This window comes from Pongo abelii, chromosome 16 (assembly GCF_028885655.2).
Source record: "Pongo abelii isolate AG06213 chromosome 16, NHGRI_mPonAbe1-v2.0_pri, whole genome shotgun sequence".
Taxonomy (NCBI): domain Eukaryota; kingdom Metazoa; phylum Chordata; class Mammalia; order Primates; family Hominidae; genus Pongo; species Pongo abelii.
The window spans coordinates 42441873-42462023 of NC_072001.2; the positions used below are offsets into that span (position 1 = coordinate 42441873).

The window sequence follows — 20151 nt, forward strand, 5'->3', positions numbered from 1 at the left end:
TTAGTTAACAACTTAACTCTTGAAGACATCTGACTTCTTTGGCTAACTTTGACAATTAGGCGAGAAGGAATTTGTTTGATCATCTCCACCTCAGAACCCTACAACCTTTACACCTTTATCACAAGCATAGAGGAAAAGAATTCAAAGAAAAGAAACTCATGTAAGATGATACTACCAAGTATCTCTAGGCAATAGGAAGGAGTAACCCAGACTCACCATTAAGGGAAGGGCAGTGCTTTTAGAAAATAGGATCGTATATTGAGACAAACTAATTGTGATGTTGTTATGTCACACGTTTAAATAATCCCAGGTGCACATTCTCTCACTTTCATCAGAACCCAACCACACCAAAGCCGGTCAAAGAATCTGACTCCTTTCCACCACCAAGCCTCTTAACATTTTCTAGACCTGAATACAAACCAAACACTCTCATTTTCCCAATTTCTTACTCCCACCCAAGATATTTCCAACATGTGAAATTGATTATTTGAAGGCTTAAAGGAGTGAAATTTAAGATTAAAGACATTCCTTCCCCAACCACTGCTCCGCACTCACATGGCAACTTGGCCTATGCTATAAACAGGGGAGATGATATTTAAGCTCCATGCAGAGATGAGCCCTGTCTTTGAGTTCTTTGTGGCCTTTCCTTCAGTGAAGAGTGTCAGTCCCTGTCTGTCCCTTCCCTGCCCCTGTTAACCACGGATGTCCTAGCCTGGCCATGGATGTGGAGTTCCTCAGAGCAAATAGAATCCATGATTTTGTGTTCTCAGGGGTCATCGAGGTGTGCTGATAGCTTTATCTTCCCTTTTCACTTCATTTTTCTCCAATATGTGATTAAAATGCAGGGCTATCCCAGAAGGAGTTGACTAGAGAACTAAAAGACAAACAAACAAAACAAAGGGACCCTAAAATGACTTCATGGTTAAAAGAAAAACCTAACAGTGAAAAAATAAAGGCATTATAATGAACTCCTCTCCATACTGTCTAGAGCACTGGGGAAATCTCTTTGATGTAGAATCACTGAATGAAGAAAAGTCCGTGTGAAACCAGAACATTTTGGTTTATCCAACAAATATTTTTAAAGCACTTGCTATGTATCAGGCACTGTACTAGATGCTGAAGATACATAGACCTGGACACTGCCCTCACGGAAATTATATTCCAGCAACTCAGATTTATCAGAAGATTGTCCCACAACACTGGGTAGACCACACAACAATGTCAGGCACAGTAGTGCCGTGAGCTTATCCATCCCTTACGTGTTCCTAGGAGTGCTAAGAAAGGGAAATACCAGCCAGAAACATCCTATGAAAAGATTACCTGGAACGACTCAAGAAAATCTGCCCAGGTGCATCTGTTTACCTCTCCTCCTCTGCCAAGCAGGAGAACAACATTGAATTGGAGAACACATATGTTAATAACTCCAAAGAGAGGCTAGTACCTCAGCTTTAGCACCAGCTCCCTGGGTGCTACTATAGTTCTGGGCAAAACTGCAAAGCAGCCAAAGTTGGTCTTGCAACCATCCCAACTTTAGCCCATTATCAATCTCCTAGACATCACATGCACATAGCCTACCCTAAATCTGCCCCAAATCCTTCAATCAGCCTAGACATGCCTCTAGACTAGTGTCTGGTTTAAAATGTAAATGAGGTTTAACCTTACCAGGGATGCCTCAACATCCCCTGGCAGACCTTCCACCCAGACAGGAAGAGGTGGTATAATGGAGCAAGCACGGGTTTGGGGCCAGAAAGACCTGGTTTTCTACCCCAGTGTCACTACTTACTATTTTGTGACCACAGGCAAGTTACTTAACCTCGATTAAGCCTCAATGTTCTTGGCCACAAAATGCAGATAATAATGCCTGCCCATATATATTTTGGGAAGATTAAATACAAACAAGTTCTTCATTTCTTATCCTATCCTTCCTCATCTCGCAAGGGGAACCAATAAAGCTCAGCAAAAACACAATAAAGACATTGATTTTATTTATTTATAGGCATTGGCAGAAACCCCATTATGAATAGGGAGAACCTTTGGAATTCTGCTGCAGTTGATTGCCTTGGCTGGGAGATGTGAGGAGGTTCCTGGAGCAATGTGAAGAAATCCAGGGGATCGCCTGGGCAGGACCCAGGCCTCTAGGCAAAATGTGTGGAACAAGCCATGGGTTTTATAATCCTCCTAAGAAAGAGCATGAAAAGCAAAGTGCATTCTTAATTATTTCAAAGAGCTCTGGGTTCTATATAATCTGTCCTGGAAATAATGAAGAGAAGAAAGATAAAACTTGGCTTTATTTACAGAGGTGACGTTACAGGGATTCACCATCTATTATTACCTGGCAATATCTTAGGGCTGGCCTCCACCACTGCTTTTTACGCAGAGTAAAGTACATGTGAAGTCTGTTGTTCAAGGCCCTGACCCACATCCAACCTGGACTCCCACCACTCTCTCTCAGGCATTCTGGGCTAAGTTGTAACTCAGCCATGTCTTCCCTACACTAGCGACAGGTTTCTGCTTCATCCTGCTCTTCTCTCCACCTACCAAGCCCTCCTTTCATGTCTTCCCATCAACCTTCTCCACATAGCCAAGCCCCTGCTCAAATGGACCCTCTCCATCAGGGAGAGGTAACAGAAGCTAGAACCCAGGCTCAGGGTCCATAGACCAGGCCCCAGGACCTGCTGGGGCCAGTCAGTATGGTGGTCTCGATACCACAGACCTGGGACTCAGTCCATAATGTGGCTGTCAACCAGGGTGCCCTTAGAATTAACTCAGGAGCTTTTAGAAACATATAGATGCTCATATCCCCACCCTAAACCTTCTAAATCAATATTCCTTAGGGGATAAGAGAGGTACCTGGGTATCTGAATTTTTTAAAGACTCCACCCTGGATTCTAATGCATGGCCTTAGCTGAAAACTATGGCTCACAGATAGGAACTCCTATATAAAGGAAACTAGATACTATGGCATGACTTCAAAGACTCTATAAATAGAGCTGATGGAAAATAATACAAAAAGTAGTAATTGGACAACCTGAACATTTACAAATCAAAGGGGCCAGGTGATAAGTAGTTTGGGGTGTTCAAAGATCTGAGTAAGAAACCAGTGAAAAGTTTCATTATTTCTCACAACTTACTGGGAAGCAGATGGGTGGAGGGGAGTGGAAACTGAAAATGTCTGGACATTTGTTCTGAAACTAACCAGCACCTGTAAATCTGTAATTAGCAAAGTAAGGATAGTTGTGGCTAAAAATGTAGTTTGTAAATGTATCAAGGACAGTGGAATGTCTCAAGCAATAAGCAAAACGGCTTTCTTAAGGACAAAAAAATCCAAAACAACATGGTATCTTGTTTTGGAAAGGGTAACCATATGAGAAGACAAAAGAAACACAGCAGCTGCTGTGTTTGGGGCTTGAGTTGCAGCATTTCATACAACAGCTCATGAAATTTTAATTGCTAACATTTAAAGGTTCAAATTGGCAGGGAGAGCAAGTCACATGGGTTGAACACTAACAAAAGATTACGAAGGAAAGGTGAGGCTCTGTGGCACATCTCCAGCAAGAAGAGGTGCTTAGCAGGGTGCCCTAGGGTCAGTGCTTGCTCACTCCAGATTGGATTCTGCATTCTAATTGACAATGTGGAAGAGAGAACAAAAGACCCCCGAAAGATACCAGAAGAAGACTTGCAAAGGAGGATGAGGGCAACCCCCAGAGAGAACAGCAAAATGAGACAGGTGAGCCCACAAGGCTTAATCTATAGGCAAAAACAGCAGATAGCTGAGACTTCTTACAAAAAGGCAAACTAGCTCGTTGGAGGAAAATTCACTAGAACCCCTTATATTTTAGAAACAAAAGGACACAGACCACAAAAATGTCTCAACTATCAACATGGGTAAGAATGTCCAGCACCCTGGAGAGGAGGTCAGGCTGTACAGGAGGCAGCCAACCCACCTTCAGATCAGGATCAGCAGAGGCATTGCCAAGACAAAGTACATTCAGAATACTAATTAATAGCTATCAATGGTTTCTGTCTAGGAAAAAAAATGAAATGCTACAGGGAATGTCTATTAACCAAATAATCCGCTTGAAGATCTTTTTGCCCAACTGCTGTCATAATTTGGTTTCTCTTTCTAATTTCAGGTTAAGTTCACACTACTGTCATAATTTGATCAGCATGTGCAAACAGCCAAAACCAGAAACACATCCATACCTCTACAGCAGCCTAATCTAAGAAGAAAAAGGGGAGGTTGGGTTGGTGGTCAAAGGGAGAAGCAAATTTTCATTCCCTGTATCTGCCCCTGGGCTAATAACAGCCACTATGAGCTGAGTGCCTGGTATGAGTCAAGCCCTGTATGAGACACATCATTCATATTGCTCACTTTAACTGCAATGGCAGAGTTGTGAGGCAGTTATTAGACTTATGACTTGGAGAAACTGAGCAACTTCCATACGCATCTAGCAAATGCAATTGTCTGGATTTGAACTTGTGTCCCTCGGACTTCTCAATCTATGCTCTTTCCCTTCATTGTTCAGTCAGCCCCTGTTCTCTTTAAGAGGGTTTTCTCCCCAGTTCCCCCAGCTCCCCACTGCCTTCTATTCTGCTTCTGTGCCTGAGAGGCCTTGAGAGCCTTGAGAGCATCATTGGACAGCCCTGGCATACAGACCATTTCACTGGGGCCCGGCCAATAAGAAAGCTTTTCTTGTATACAGAAATGTTTGTGGCAGTCTCCACCAATCTCACTGTCCCACTAGCTCCCTGTGAGTCAGGAAGGGCAAAGATCCCCTTCTTCTGGGAGTGATCCTACTCCTTGGAAATGCTTCACGTAGAATTCTATGGTTTCCAACTGCTGGTGAGCCAATCTCTGCCCCCCTGGATTAAGAATCAGGTAGAAGGAATTGAAAAGGAGCTCTGCGGCCAGCAGGCATTTAAAAGGCCATAGAGAAAAAATGCAGGACCTCTCGAGAAGGGCAGATAGCAGAGCAGCTAGGAGTGCCCCTGCTGGAGCTAGCGTGTGAGGGTGTAAATCCTGGCCCCAGCATGTTCTATGTGCACCTGGGCAACCTGCCTAACCTCGCTCAGCCCTTGTTTTCATATTGGCAAAATAGGTTGTAGTGAGCAACAGGGTAAAGCACTTAGTAATGCTCAATGGATGCTAGAGAAACAAAAACGGAGCAGAGGCAAAGATTCCAGAAGCCTCAGGATGCACTTTCAACATCCCTAGATGAAGAACTTTCATATACTTAATCTCCCTTGTTCACTTCTCCAGAGACTAGTCCTTGTTTCTCTTGTCTTGTGTAGACTAATATACCTCTGAAGTTGTTCTTGCAACCATTTCCCCTAAGTAGATGAGGGATAACAAACAAGCAAAACATGCACTGAAGTTGGGTGGCTGCAAGCAATGGACTTCTTTGAGTGGGAAAAAAAAAAAAGGGAAGGAGCTGAGGGGTGGGGAAGAAGGAAAAATGATCATAAAATTGGATTCCAAAGCATTCAATATGAACATTCCCAGCAATAGCAGATGCTTTTTGCCTACTTTAGATAAGACTTCTATGATTTAGACCTCTGAGCAAACTGAGAAGCTGTTGGATGTTGAAACATTAAATCTAAACACTGAATGCCTGAACCCAAGCAGAAAAACAAGCCCAAACAAGCCTGCAGGCCCTGCTACCCATCACATCTCACCATGAATCAAAAACCCACTACTTAGGCCAGCTGCCACTGCTGCTGCTGCCAAAACACAAGGTGGATGGGACCTGAGCAGTGTTCTACCACCAAGGAAAGAACTGGATGAGGGTCCAGCTTACTCAGTGGGTAGGTTCCACATGGAAGTGTTTCCTGCCACACACAGGGTCCAGCATGAGAAATGGCAAAGGCAGGGAACAATTCAGGGGTGCCCAAGAGAGAGAATACAGTCACAGGTTCTTAGATCTGTTTCTGGTTGGGCCAGTAAAGCCCCTTCCTCATCCCTCTTTTCCATTTATCACTAGAGACAGAAACTAAAAACCATGGCTTCAGGCTGCTAAAAGCCTAAAACAAAATAAAAAGAATAACAAAATAAGGTGGGTTGGACAAGCCAACTAAATGATTGTATATACTATTTTACTATAGCTACTGCCCCCAAAGGCAGCTTTGGATGCCATCTTTGGGTTTCTCACGATTTTTCAATATGTAGAACATAGTAGATTCTCACACAATATCTGCAGAATGAAAAAATAAAAGTGTGCATGCAAAGGGATGGCTGGGTCACTGTAGTCTACCCCAGAGAAGACGGGAAAATGCATTTTGCTAAGGCACACAGTGATGAGAGGCATCCCACATGGTAGAAAGAGAACCAGACTCGGCATCCAGCCTCTAAATGAGTATGTAAAAGAATTTCCCAAGGCTCTTGTTAAAAACGCAGATCCTGGTCAGGCATGGTGGCTCATGCCTGTAATCCCAGCACTTTGGGAGGCCTAGGTGGGTGGATCACCTGAGGTCAAGAGTTTGAGACTAGCCTGACCAACATGGTGAAACCCTGTCTCTACTAAAAATACAAAATCAGCCAGGCATGGTGGCGTGTGCCTATAATCCCAGCCACTAGGGAGGCTGAGGCAGGGGAATCACTTGAACCCTGGAGGCGGAGCCTGCAGTGAGCCAAGATGGTGCCATTGGACTCCAGCCTGGGTAACAAGAGTGAAACTCCATCTCAAAAAATCCTAAGTCCTCCCTCTCCAGGAACTGAAATTCTGGAGTGGGGCCCAGAAATTTGCTTTCCTAACAAGCTCCTGGGATGATTTTGATCCAGGTGGCCTGTGGTTCATATTTTAAGGAACAACCGTTCTAAGTCCCACTTAATGGTAGCCTTACCTTGAGCTTCAAAGATGATCAGCATGCTGGCCACATTTTCCCCCAAGGGGGTCTCTTTAGCCTCTTAAATACTAATGGATACCAGCAGCCTCTAAGACCTATGTGCCATGCTATGTTCTGGAGGAGATGACAGGCAAACCCACTCATCAACAAAGGGCTTATTTGTAAGAGAAGTTCCTGGTGGGGCCGGTGGTAAGAGACGGGGAGTAGCATTATCTGAACCACAGTCCATGCCCCACTAAAACTTCTGTCACAGGAAGTAAGAGTCTTCTGCGTAAAAGCATGTGTCCCTTGGAGAGAACATTCCTGGAAAACATAGAGATTTTTATCGCTTAGTTTTAGAAAGGGGACAGGGTCAATCCCCCATTACTATGAAATATGGGTAAATTGAGAGCATAGTATGCGGCAAAGCATCATAAAAATAATTTTACATTGTTACTGGCTTGATTTTAATGGTGGGTTTTTAGGAGGAATAAAATAATAAGAGAAATTTTTCTGAGTGCTCCGACAAGAGAGAGAACTCTCTTCAGAGTTGAGAGACATCTGTCACAAAGCTGACTGATCCCAAGAGGGGTGAATTCTTGGAAGCCCAAGTCCAAGACACACAAAACTCTGAGTTCAGGAAACAAACCCTCTCTGGAGAAGGAGCCTCACCAGGTGTGTGAGAGTGAAGAAACCAAACACAAGACTAAGGAGGAACTATTAATAGCAAGTTAGCTCCCAACCTAAAGCCAATGAAGTGAAATGCAATCTGCACCCTATGTCTAGGCCAAGGAACCAGGAAGACAATGCCGTGCCCTCACCCATGCTGGATGCAGTCTGTCAGCCTCAGGCTCAGCCCTCTGCACCAACCTGATGCCCTGCCTTCTTCCAAACCAAGACTGTCTTCTATTTTGTTCTACTAGTGTTTGTTGAGTGCCTACTGTATACTCTTGGAAGTATGAAGAAATGATCCTACCTGCCTAGCAGTGTGTATACCTGTCATTCCAGACCCGTTTCCAGTCTCATCTGAGATCATAAGACATCCATAAAGTCCCCTGCAGAATGTTAAAGAACAATAAATGATGAGAAATTCAAATTAAAATATCTAGAAGCACAAGATACGCATAAATGGGTTGTATCCCAAAACTTTCTTTTTAAATTCATAGTTTAAAGGTCAGAACCCATTTCCCAAAGGGACAGTGCTGTAAATAGTCATCAGGTGTGTAGTCTAAACCTAACAAATTCATAATATAGCTAAAATTATACACATGTGCCATAAAAACAAGGAAAACATTTCTGCTGCATTATTATAATTACATTTAAAATAACTCAAAAATATTTTTGAGCAGTTATCCTTAGTGATGACATCCTTGGGAAATAATGTTTAATAAGAATTTAATGAAAGAGAGATTTCTGTAGAAAGTATAAGGAAACTGGACTCATAAGGACTTTAGATTCTTATCTCACATTCTTTAAAAATTTTTTCTCTTTGTAAAAATACTACATGGTTTTGTGGAAATTTTGGCAAATACATTAAAATTTTAAATACAGTATAAAAAATAAAATTTAATATAAAACCAAAAATTAAAAGTTAATATGTATTTCTGTCCAAGATTTTTTAATTCTAAATACATATGCATGTATTTTTTACTTGAAAAATAATTTACAAATATTTTTGTAATCTACTTTTTCACTTTTCTAGTCTTCTCAACATTGTATGTTTGCTTTCTTCTTAATCCTTGCCAAATTGCTTAATTAAAAATTATATCTCATTTTCATTTTTATTTATTCGATTACTGTTGAAATTGGTCTTTTCTCCAATTTAATGTCCACTTGTATTTTATCTATATGTAATTATAATTAATTATCTTTTGCATCTTTTACCTACTTTTCTGCTGGACTGCTTATAGTTTTCTTGAGTTGAAAAGATTGTGAATGTATAATAATACCTCCTTGGTTATTTACACATTTTAAATATTTTCATGGTTTGTCATTTAATTTTTATCTGGTTCATGGTGGTAACACACAGAAATTTTAAGCTTTATATAGTCAAATCTATCCAGTTTTTCCCTTTTAGTTTCTCCCTATTTTAAATACTGAGACTATCTCCCTGGATGATCCAAGTTCATTTGCACTTACATGATGAAAATGTCAAATCTACATAGATAGAAATACATTGACAGGCCTTGCCTCTATCCCTACCATCCGCACCTCATTCGTCTCCATCCCCTGTAGGGAACAAATTTTATTTGTGTCTTACTGATCCTTTTAGTGCATCTTTTTGCAAACTTTAAAACAATTATCTAGTTGATCTTTCTGGAATTGGTACAAGGTATTGCATTTTGAAAAGGTTGTTTTTCCATTAAATTTTCTAATTGTTTACAGTTGATATCAAAGAAAACTGTTGATTTCTGAACCTTTATTTTGACTACATTCATCTTGTTGATCTAGTAATTTTTAGTTAATTGTCTCAGGTTTTTAGATGGACAATTACATCATTTTTATAATTTATGTTGATAATTTTGTCTTCTACTTCCAAATAGTATGTTATCGTTATAGTTCTTATTTTATTTCATCAAATAAGCCACCATTTTACTTTGTGATGGCTTTATAAATAGCACTATTTATGGTTTTAATCATAATTGGTATCTATCTTTTCCAGTTCTTAAAGGGAATGGCCATGCCACTTCTGGAGTTGCTGTTATCATTTATGTTAGTTAGGATGGGCTAAACTGTGTTGCTTTTAGTAAAACAACCCTAAAATCTCAAAAGCTTGGGACAGCGAAAACTTATTTATCACTTAAGCTACAAGTTGATCATAGGTCATGGAAAGGTCAGGTCACGTCATCTAGATCCAGGCCTATTCCACCAGAGCTTATACAATCAAAGGCTGTCATTTGGGCCGGGCACGGTGGCTCATGCCTGTAATCCCAGCACTTTGGGAGGCCAAGGCGGGTGGATCACGAGGTCAGGAGATCGAGACCATCCTGGCTAACACGGTGAAACCCTGTCTCTACTAAAACTACAAAAAAAATTAGCCAGGCGTGGTGGCAGGCGCCTGTAGTCCCAGCTACTCGGGAGGCTGAGGCAGGAGAATGGTGTGAACCCAGGAGGCAGAGCTTGCAGTGAGCCGAGATCGCACCACTGCACTCCAGCCTGGGCGACAGACGGAGACTCCTTCTAAAGAAAAAAAAAAAGAAGAAGAAAAAAGAAAAAAGCCGTCATTTACTGTGACTGAAGCTAGAGGAAGGAAAGCTGGAAAATTTTGCACTGGCTTTTACAGGTTTCTGTCCAGAAGTGACAAACATCGTCTCCAATCACATTTTACTGGCCAAATCAAGTCACTTAGCCATGTTCCAAAAGGGCATAGAAATTCATTCCTACCATTTGCCTAAAAGAACAGCTTGGAAATATGGGTGGACAGAGCTAATAAGTTACCATATCACTCTGAAGCACACACATTCGTATACACACCACAAATGCACAGAAGAGATTCCTTCACTATTGGCGATAGGTTTTCAATATGTCTTAGATTTTTGGAGGAGACAGAGTGATCTAAACTAGTTGCACAGATGAACTAGATGATTGTTAAATGAACTGTAATCCATTAATGCTTACCTTTTATAAAGATTAGAGTCAACTCAAAGATAAAAATTTTTTAAATGCATGAGTTGTTAAGAGCTTTTACTTAATTCTTCTCTTCCCCTTGGAAAGCACAAATTAACTAAAGTTTACTATGATTACTAGTGGCTGAATTCCAGATTTAGATTTATAATCATGTACAGCATAGCTAATAATTTAATTATAAGTGTAAACGATTCCTAAAACACCAATAGTTCATTGTCAAATCTTACCTGTTTCACAAAATTTGGGTAATCTATGGTCTAGAAAAGACACTGCCTTTTATAACATTGAATAATAACAAAATGGCCATATATTCAATAAATACTAAGTAATTACTAAATAATTCAGCCTGGTAAACCATTTTCAATTGTGTCAAAAGCCAAAGGTATCATTCAATCTTTCCTCATTTGAGATGTATTGCATTTCTTATATGTGATGGTTAATTTTAGGTATCAACCTGACCAGATTAATGGATACTCAGGTGCTTGGTAAAATAATATTTCTGAGTATGTCCATGAGGGTGTTTCTGAGAGATTAGCATTTGAATCAGAGGACTGAGTGACTCAGGAAGATCTCCCTCACCAAGAAGGGTGAGCATCACCCAATCCATGAAGGGCCAAAGTAGAACAAAAAGGCAGAGAAAGGGCGAATTTGCTCTCCTGGATCTGAGACATCCACCTTCTCCTGCCCACAGACATCAGAACTCCAGGCTCTGGGGCTTTAGGACTCAGGGACTTACACCAGTGCTCCCCACCCCCCAGATTCTCAAGCCGTTAACCTCGGACTGAGAATTATACCATCATCTCCCCCAGTTTTCAGGCCTTTAGACTCAGACTGAATTATACCTTTAGCTTCCCTGGTTCTCCAGCTTCCAGCTGGAATATCATGGGACTTCCCAGCCTCCAGAATAACATGAGTCAAAGCTCATGTACACCCCTCTTAGAGAGAAAGAGAAATTCTATTGGTCCTGCTTCTCTGGAGAACCCTGTCTAATACATTATACAAGGCAACTCTTTATTATGAAGAAAATGGAGTCATTCAATCCTCACCATCCCAAACAGAACAGGCTCTTCTGCCACAGCCTCTATCAGGCCCTTGTTGGCAGGCCTGGGGCATGAAATCACATAAAGTGGACTCTGGATGGAGAAGGCATTCAGGAACCAGTGCACTGGTCTGCAGTGTGCAATAAGCTCAGTCATGTGCCCCTATACCTCCATTTTCTACCTCTCTCTAATGAGAACATGAGGGATTGCTTTTAATACACAGATTAGCATTTGGGCCATTTATATACACATACAACAGTCCTGTCAACAGTATTATAGTTGGTGTCCTATAGTTGTGCCTCCTCTAACCTGTGAATTAGCAATAGATCATCCTATCCAGAGGTTGGTCTGTGTGCTTCTTCTAAAGGTATCAAAATAAAGATGTTGTTTCTTCTTTTCTCTGCTCCATAATCAATATACAACACAAAGCTTCATTCATGCATAGTTTGAGCTAGGCCATAGAATGACCATGTCCTAGAACTTACTTTCTGCCTTCCAATATCCATAGTAAATCGCCAAAATATGTACTCAATACATCCATTTTTAAAACTAGTCAATTTAAGGTAAGAAATATCACAAATGGGTTTTTGGCATTATAAGATAAAAAAATCGATTGAAAGTCTTGTTCTTTAAGATTGAATTATTTTACATTACAGAGCACTGAGTAGACACTAAATAAATTCATAACTGATTTGATTGACATCATTTACCCACAGTCCATAAACCAAAGTTATCCATTGTCATTGATGAACAGCATTTGAAAACTATCATCAATTTAGTTGCTTAGAAATGCCAAGATGCCACCTTAGACGAGGAAGGCCTCTGGCAAAATACATTCATGTGCTGCCTAATGACTTTTGTCCACCATGGACTGCATATATGACAGTAGATGCGTAAGATTATAATACTGTATTTTATTGTATCTCTTCTAAGATTAGATATGTTTAGCTACACAAATACTTACCATTGTGTTACAATTTCCTACAATATTCAGTACAGTAACATGCTGTACTGGTTTGTAGCTCAGGAACAATAGGCTATACCATATAGCCTAGGCATGTAATAGCCTATACCATCCAGGTGTCTGTAAGTTCACTCTATGATGTTCACACAAAGATGAAATCGCCTAAGGACACATCTCTCAGAACATATCTGGACTGTAGGAGAACAACAATCTGATTACCAGATCTTCAAAACGTGGGTAGCCTTACAAGATTCAGAGTTTAACTGATAAGCATGTAATTTGCAATCTCCTAACCCTGGAATTTGTCAAGATAACATTATAATAGTCCCTCATAGAACTAATAGACTCTTCCAATAAGTAGATGCTGCTTTGTGAATTCAGTCCTATCATGAGACTTCTGAGTTGGGATCTTGGAATCTCATTAGCCTCAGAATCCTAAATTTATAATAAAGATGCATAGAGGCATAGTGAGTAGCATTTGGAAGATGCCCTTAATTCTCAGTTCTCCAGTTTATCTTAATCTTTTTATATAAACTCCTCTAATCCTCAAACTGGCTTCTGCCTGTGCAAAAGTCAACATATGAGTTAGTTACTACTTCCCAGTGAAAGACGATAACATTTTCGGAGTGATACTTTATGTATATTTAGCATTTGTCATCCCTAAACTTCAGTTACAGAAATTCTCTCATGAATCCCCAAAATATGTCAGTGAACTAAGAGTCTATAAACATATAATCATGGCATTTAATATCTTATTAGCTACACAGAAAAATAAGGTATTTTATAGCACATGCTCCTTAAGAGATTTCACTATTGACATTAAAATCTCCAATGGAATTTCTCCTTGGAATTGAGGATATATTGTAGTAGTGGTAAAAAATATTAATATTTGTTGAGAACTCACCATAGCCCTGGCATTCTGCTAAATATTGGATATCCTTTTCTCATTTAAACCTCACTGCTATCCTATGAAGTAGAAATTATTATTACCCCTATTTTACCAGAAGCAAATTGAATCAAGAGAGTAACTGTTTTCCCCAAAATCATCAGCAGGAATGTTGCCAAACAATGGCCTCGCTGCCTAAGGTACACAGAAGTCAGTACTATGGCACCAGCTTTTGAGAAAAGAAAGGGCTTTATTGCAGGTCATCCACCAAGGAGACAGGAGCCAACATTAAAATCTGTCTTCCTGAATTGGGGTTTGAGAGCAGGTTTTCCAGGCAAACAGCAACAATGCAAGGGAAAGGAAAATGAAACAAGCCATGATCTGATTGGATCATGCAAAGTAATGCCAGGTCTTTGGCTAAGTCCACACTGCAGCAAAACAGGGCACCCCTTGCTTCTTAATTTGGCCCTTGTTCCTTGACCCGAGCACTTGGGTTCCGCACATCGTTGACTTTTTTATTCCAGCTGGCTCCAGGGTCCTGAATCAGGCACCCTTAGTTCATTTGGGCATGCTCAAGCAATGTGACCGGCAACCTGGGGTTCCATTGCACTGAAAAACAGCTAATCATTTTGTTACTGACAACGTTGAATTGGCTCTGCCATTACAGAACGACAAATTAGCAGGAACTGCAGTGACCTACATGAGGTGTTGGTATCTTGGGCTAGGTCATAACAGTGGAAATAGAAATGAGTAGATCTGGGGTCACTTTGCAGGCAACAGCAGCTGCTGATAGACTGAGTGTAGCAGGTGGAGAAGCAGCGGCAATCGGGGTGGCTGCTAGGATTCTGCTTGAGTAGTTGCCCTGATGGCATTTATGTACATGAGAGAGAAGTAGGTTGATGCGTGTTCCCAAGAGGAGAATAAAACACATTGTAGTCACGATCTACAAATTAAACATATAATTATACACACAGACACATGTATCTATACATATTTAAAACATGATCCTAGAAGAGGGTGTTTTTTCTCTTGCTGTTTTTCATACTGTCCTATCATGGGAGACCCACAATTAGGACTCTGAAGTCAGCTGTTTGCTTGGGGTTTTGCTAATGCTTTGGTGTATCAAAGTAAGGCACACACTGCTGAGGAGAAATCTGGCATGGAAACATCCTTAAATGCCACCCTCCCCCTCATGGTTTATATAAGCCTTAGCTACAGCATTGTCTAGAAATGGCTATTCTTTGTCTTTTCTTTGGAACACATTTCTCACTTCAAATGCAACTACCCTTTGCCAGCCCAGGATTTTCCCAATACTGAACGGGTGCCCATCTTCAAGGACAATTCCAAAGGCGTGCCCCTGCCTTTGGAACAATGAAGAGGGTTTCCCTCATTGTTTTTCTTGTCTTATCTGCATCCAGAAATTTCTGGCTTGGGCCATTTTAATTTTATATACTTCTACTTTATTTCATTTGAATTTCAGAAAATAATGAGTATTTAAGAGAATAAGTGTTTGAATTTAAACAACTAGGAGTAGGATTACTGCATGTAGAGCCTGGGATTGCCATTTGAAATCATTAACCGGCCTGAGACCAACCTTTCCAGCATGGCTGCAGGGATGTCTTCCCGGGTTCTGACACATTGCACATTGTGTGACTCCCAAGCAAGCTCTTGGCCACTCAAAGGAAAACCACTGAATCAAAGGAGATGGCATATGAGTCATTTCATCAATTACTTATTTCACATAGATTTAAAACTATGTCTTGCTGAGCTCAACTTGACTGCATGTTTGAATAGTGAAAGATATTGTGTGGAAAAAAAAGGGGCAAATCTAATCACAGGCACAAATACCCTTTTGAACCACATTTTAGATAAGAGTGTCCTGCAGAGGCCGGGTGTGGTGGCTCAGGCCTGTAATCCCAGCACTTTGGGAGGCTGAGGCGGGGGCATCATGAGGTCAGGAGATCGAGACCATCCTGGCTAACACGGTGAAACCCCGTCTCTACTAAAAAATACAAAAAATTAGCCGGGTTTGGTGGTGGGCGCCTGTAGTCCCAGCTACTCGGGAGGCTGAGGCAGGAGAATGGCGTGAACCCAGGAGGCAGAGCTTGCAGTGAGCTGAGATCACACCACTGCACTCCAGCCTGAGCGACAGAGTGAGACTCCATCTCAAAAAATAAATAAATAAATAAAAAAGAGTGTCCCACTTGCAAATTTGTTTGAGTTCATTGTAGATTCTGGATATTAGCCCTTTGTCAGATGAGTAGGTTGTGAAAATTTTCTCCCATTTTGTAGGTTGCCTGTTCACTCTGATGGTAGTTTCCTTTGCTGTGCAGAAGCTCTTTAGTTTAATTAGATCCCATTTGTCAATTTTGGCTTTTGTTGCCATTGCTTTTGGTGTTTTAGACATGAAGTCCTTGCCCATGCCTATGTCCTGAATGGTAATGCCTAGGTTTTCTTCTAGGGTTTTTATGGTTTTAGGTCTAACGTTTAAGTCTTTAATCCATCTTGAATTCATTTTTGTATAAGGTGTGAGGAAGAGATCCAATTTCAGCTTTCTACATATGGCTAGCCAGTTTTCCCAGCACCATTTATTAAATAGGGAATCCTTTCCCCATTGCTTGTTTTTCTCAGGTTTGTCAAAGATCAGATAGTTGTAGATATGCGGCATTATTTCTGAGGGCTCTGTTCTGTTCCTTTGATCTATATCTCTGTTTTGGTACCAGTACCACGCTGTTTTGGTTACTGTAGCCTTGTAGTATAGTTTGAAGTCAGGTAGCGTGATGCCTCCAGCTTTGTTCTTTTGGCTTAGGATTGACTTGGCGATGTGGGCTCTTTTTTGGTTCCATATGAACTTTAAAGTAGTTTTTTCCAATTCTGTGAAGAAAGTCATTGGTAGCTTCATGGGGATGGCATTGAATCTATATTACCTTGGAAACAAACAACCCCATCAAAAAGTGGGCAAAGGATATGAACAGACACTTCTCAAAAGAAGACATTTATGCAGCCAAAAGACACATGAAAAAATGCTCATCATCACTGGCCATCAGAGAAATGCAAATCAAAACCACAATGAGATATCATCTCACACCAGTTAGAATGGCAATCATTAAAAAGTCAGGAAACAACAGGTGCTGGAGAGGATGTGGAGAAATAGGAACACTTTTACACTGTTGATGGGACTGTAAACTAGTTCAACCATTGTGGAAGTCAGTGTGGCGATTCCTCAGGGATCTAGAACTAGAAATACCATTTGACCCAGCCATCCCATTACTGGGTATATTCCCAAAGGACTATAAATCATGCTGCTATAAAGACACATGCACACATATGTTTATTGCAGCACTATTCACAATAGCAAAGACTTGGAACCAACCCAAATGTCCAACAATGATAGACTGGATTAAGAAAATGTGGCACATATACACCATGGAATACTATGCAGCCATAAAAAATGATGAGTTCATGTCCTTTGTAGGGACATGGATGAAATTGGAAATCATCATTCTCAGTAAACTATCGCAAGGACAAAAAACCAAACACCGCATGTTCTCACTCATAGATGGGAACTGAACAATGAGAACACATGGACACAGGAAGGGGAACATCACACTCTGGGGACTGTTGTGGGGTGGGGGGAGGGGGGAGGGATAGCATTAGGAGATATACCTAATGCTAAATGAGGAGTTAATGGGTGCAGCACACCAGCATGGCACGTGTATACATATGTAACTAACCTGCACATTGTGCACATGTACCCTAAAACTTAAAGTATAATAATAATAAAAAAAAAAAAGAGTGTCCCACAGAACAACAGTTCCTTGGGATATTAACAGGTATTCTCTCTTTTTTTGAAAATTTTATTACTTTTTAAAAAATTGTTCTGGGCACATAGTAGGTGTATATATTTATGGAGTACATGAGATGTTTTGAAACAGGCATGCGATGTGAAATAAGCACACCATGGCAACTGGGTTGTCCATCCCCTCAAGCGTTTATCCTTTGAGTTGCAAACAATTCAATTATACTCCATACATTATTTAAAAATGTACAGTTAAGTTATTGACTATATTCACCTGTTGTCTTATTCATTCTTTCTATTTTGTGTACCCATTAACCATTTCCACCCATTCTCAGCCCCCCACTTAACAGTGTATTCAGAAAGGGGAAAAATGATCTCTGGTCACGTGAGTAATGCTAGGTTAAGTAAATTTCAACAGGCTCCTTCACTATAGACTTCTCTAGATCTTTTTGTTGTTGATGTTTTTCTGTTTTGTTTTGTTTTGTTTTGTTTGAGATGGAGTCTTGCTCTGTTACCCAGGCTGGAGTGCAGTCGTGCAATCTCAGCTCACTGCAACCTCCACCTCCCAGGTTCAAGTGATTCTCCTGCCTCAGCCTCCCGAGTAGCTGAGATTACAGGTCCGCACCACCATGCTTGGCTAATTTTTGTATTTTTAGTAGAGATGGGGTTTCACCATGTTGGCCAGGCTGTTCTCAAACTCCTCAGGTGATCCACCTGCCTCAGCCTCCCAAAGTGCTGGGATTACAGGCATGAGCTACCGTGCCCGGCTGACTTCTCCAGATCTTTAATGTGATGCTAATAGGTTCTGTATCTCCAAGAAAGGAGAGAGGGCATTTAACTGCTTCCCAAGCTTATTTAATCACAGAAACCTATTTTTGAGAATGTTTTGTGGCACATATTTTGAGAATCTCAATTCCAAAGGAAAGAAAAACATAAATAAGGACTTAATTGAAAGGACAACCTCATTTAAAAGTTCACATAGAGGCCATTATTTGGGTCACAGAAAACTAAGGCCTGAGATTTGTCATGGAGTTCATGTCCCCATTTGGTCACTAAGATAGAGACTTGTCATTGTAATGGCTGCTCAGCACCTGTGAACACCCGCCGTGAACTGACCCAAACCAGTGGGGCCACACATGAGGCGAGGCATGCCCGTTATCGCACTACCAAATAAGGAAACCAAGTCTTAAACCAATTTTTTGCTCCATATACAGACATTTACTTCACAATTGCTCATAACAATTCATACAACATGTTCGGTAAGCTCAAAGAAGTCCCATTTTCTGTCCTTTTAGGGGCTCTCAGCACCACCTTGACTGAAACATTTCCTCAAGGCAGACATGGCAACATGCCCGAGGCAGGATTCTAGAAGGTTCCTAGGCCATGCTGGGCAACTTGGAATTCTCCAACTAAGTGGGTGGACACAGGGCCAGTTAGCCATCAAGTCTCGGGCACTATCCCTAAGAAAAAGGCTGCAGTCTTTGCTGGAGCCTTATACCCTCTTCATTACAAACAGGGAAGTGCTCTAATATTTTAGCCAATCGAGGTAGCTGTATTAGTCTGTGAGGGACCACAGGCTGGGTAACTTAAACACTAGAAATTTATTTTCCCAGAGTGCTGGAGGCTGGAACGCTAAGATCCAGGTGTTGGCAGGCTTGGTTTCTCCTGAGGCCTCTCCCCTTGTTTTGCAGATGGTCATCTTCTCACTGCGTCCTCACATGGCCTTTTCTCTGTACGTGCACATCCCTGGTGTCCCTGAGTGTCCAAATCCCCTCATCTTATAAGGACTTCAGTCAGATTGGATTAGGGCCACAATAATGGTCTCATTTTAACGCAATCACTTCTTCAAAGATCCTATCTTTAAATATAGTCACATTCTGAGGTACTGGGGCTTGGGGCTTAGGGCTTAAACATATGAATTGGTAGCAGGGACACAATTCAGCCCACACCAGTATCCTAAATATTGATTTCTTTATCAAAATGATATCCCATAACTAATGTTCATTTTGCTAATTAATGTCATTAGTTTCCACAGTGAAAACTCCTTTCGGATATTCACTATGCTAATTAGCAAAGTCTCATACATTTCTCTTTTTTTTTTTTTAATATAATTTCAACTTTTCTTTTAGATGTGGGTGTTCACATGCAGGTTTGTTACATGGGTATATTGTGTGATGCTGAGGTTTGAGGTATGAATGAATCCATCACTGAGATAGGGAGCATAGTACCCAACAGGTCATTTTTCAGTCCCTTACTCCCCTCCTTCTCTTCCCCCACTAGTAGTACCCAGTGCCTATTGCTGCCATCTCTACGTCCATGTGTACCAAATGTTTAGCTCCCACTTATAAGTGAGAATATGTGGTAGATGCTTTTCTGTTCCTGCATTAATTCACTCAGAATATCAGCCTCCAGCTGCATTCATGTTACTGCAAAGGACATGATTTTGTTCCTTTTCGTGGTTGCATAGTATTCTATGGTATATGTGTACCACATTTTCTTTATCCAATCCACCATTGATGGGCACCTAGATTGGTTCCATGTCTTTGCTATTGTCTCACTCACTTCCTTATATCATTAGCTCCATAATCAGTCAGGTGCAAGGGCATCTCATTGACTGAGCCTAATAGCAAGGGAGGCTGGGGAAGTATGTTTTTGGCTTTTATCCTGGGAGGAAAGGACTCATATAATTGGGCTCTTTTTGGCAGTGTCTGTATTTCTTTGCATATTTCAGCATAGACAATGTGATATTATCTGTATGCCAGCTTCAATGCTAAGGGCAGCCAATTACCTTAATAGAGAATGTACACTAGAGGGTTGCTCACGTAGCAACACTAAGGAGACTTCAGCAAATGCTCCGTTTATACCTATAAACTGAGTAGTGTCCTCATAGGAGCAGCCTTGGATGGGGTTTGGCCAAATGTCATTATTTCAACTGGTTCTCTGTCTTCTGGAGATTCTGTGTTACCTCACAGATAATTCTTGAAATAAATCCCTTTTCTGCTTAAACTAGCCA

At 40.9% G+C, this 20151-nt stretch overlaps 1 long non-coding RNA gene across 1 annotated transcript; it reads right to left on the reverse strand.

Moving 5' to 3' along the window:
• Positions 1 to 1969: 1969 nt before the first annotated feature.
• On the reverse strand, positions 1970 to 7939 carry LOC129050084 (uncharacterized). Its single transcript, XR_008513530.2, has 3 exons — positions 7819 to 7939; positions 6841 to 7146; positions 1970 to 2178 (listed from the first exon to the last, which is right to left on the reverse strand). It is a non-coding gene; the product is annotated as an uncharacterized LOC129050084 (long non-coding RNA).
• Between the last annotated feature and the right edge of the window lie 12212 nt (positions 7940 to 20151).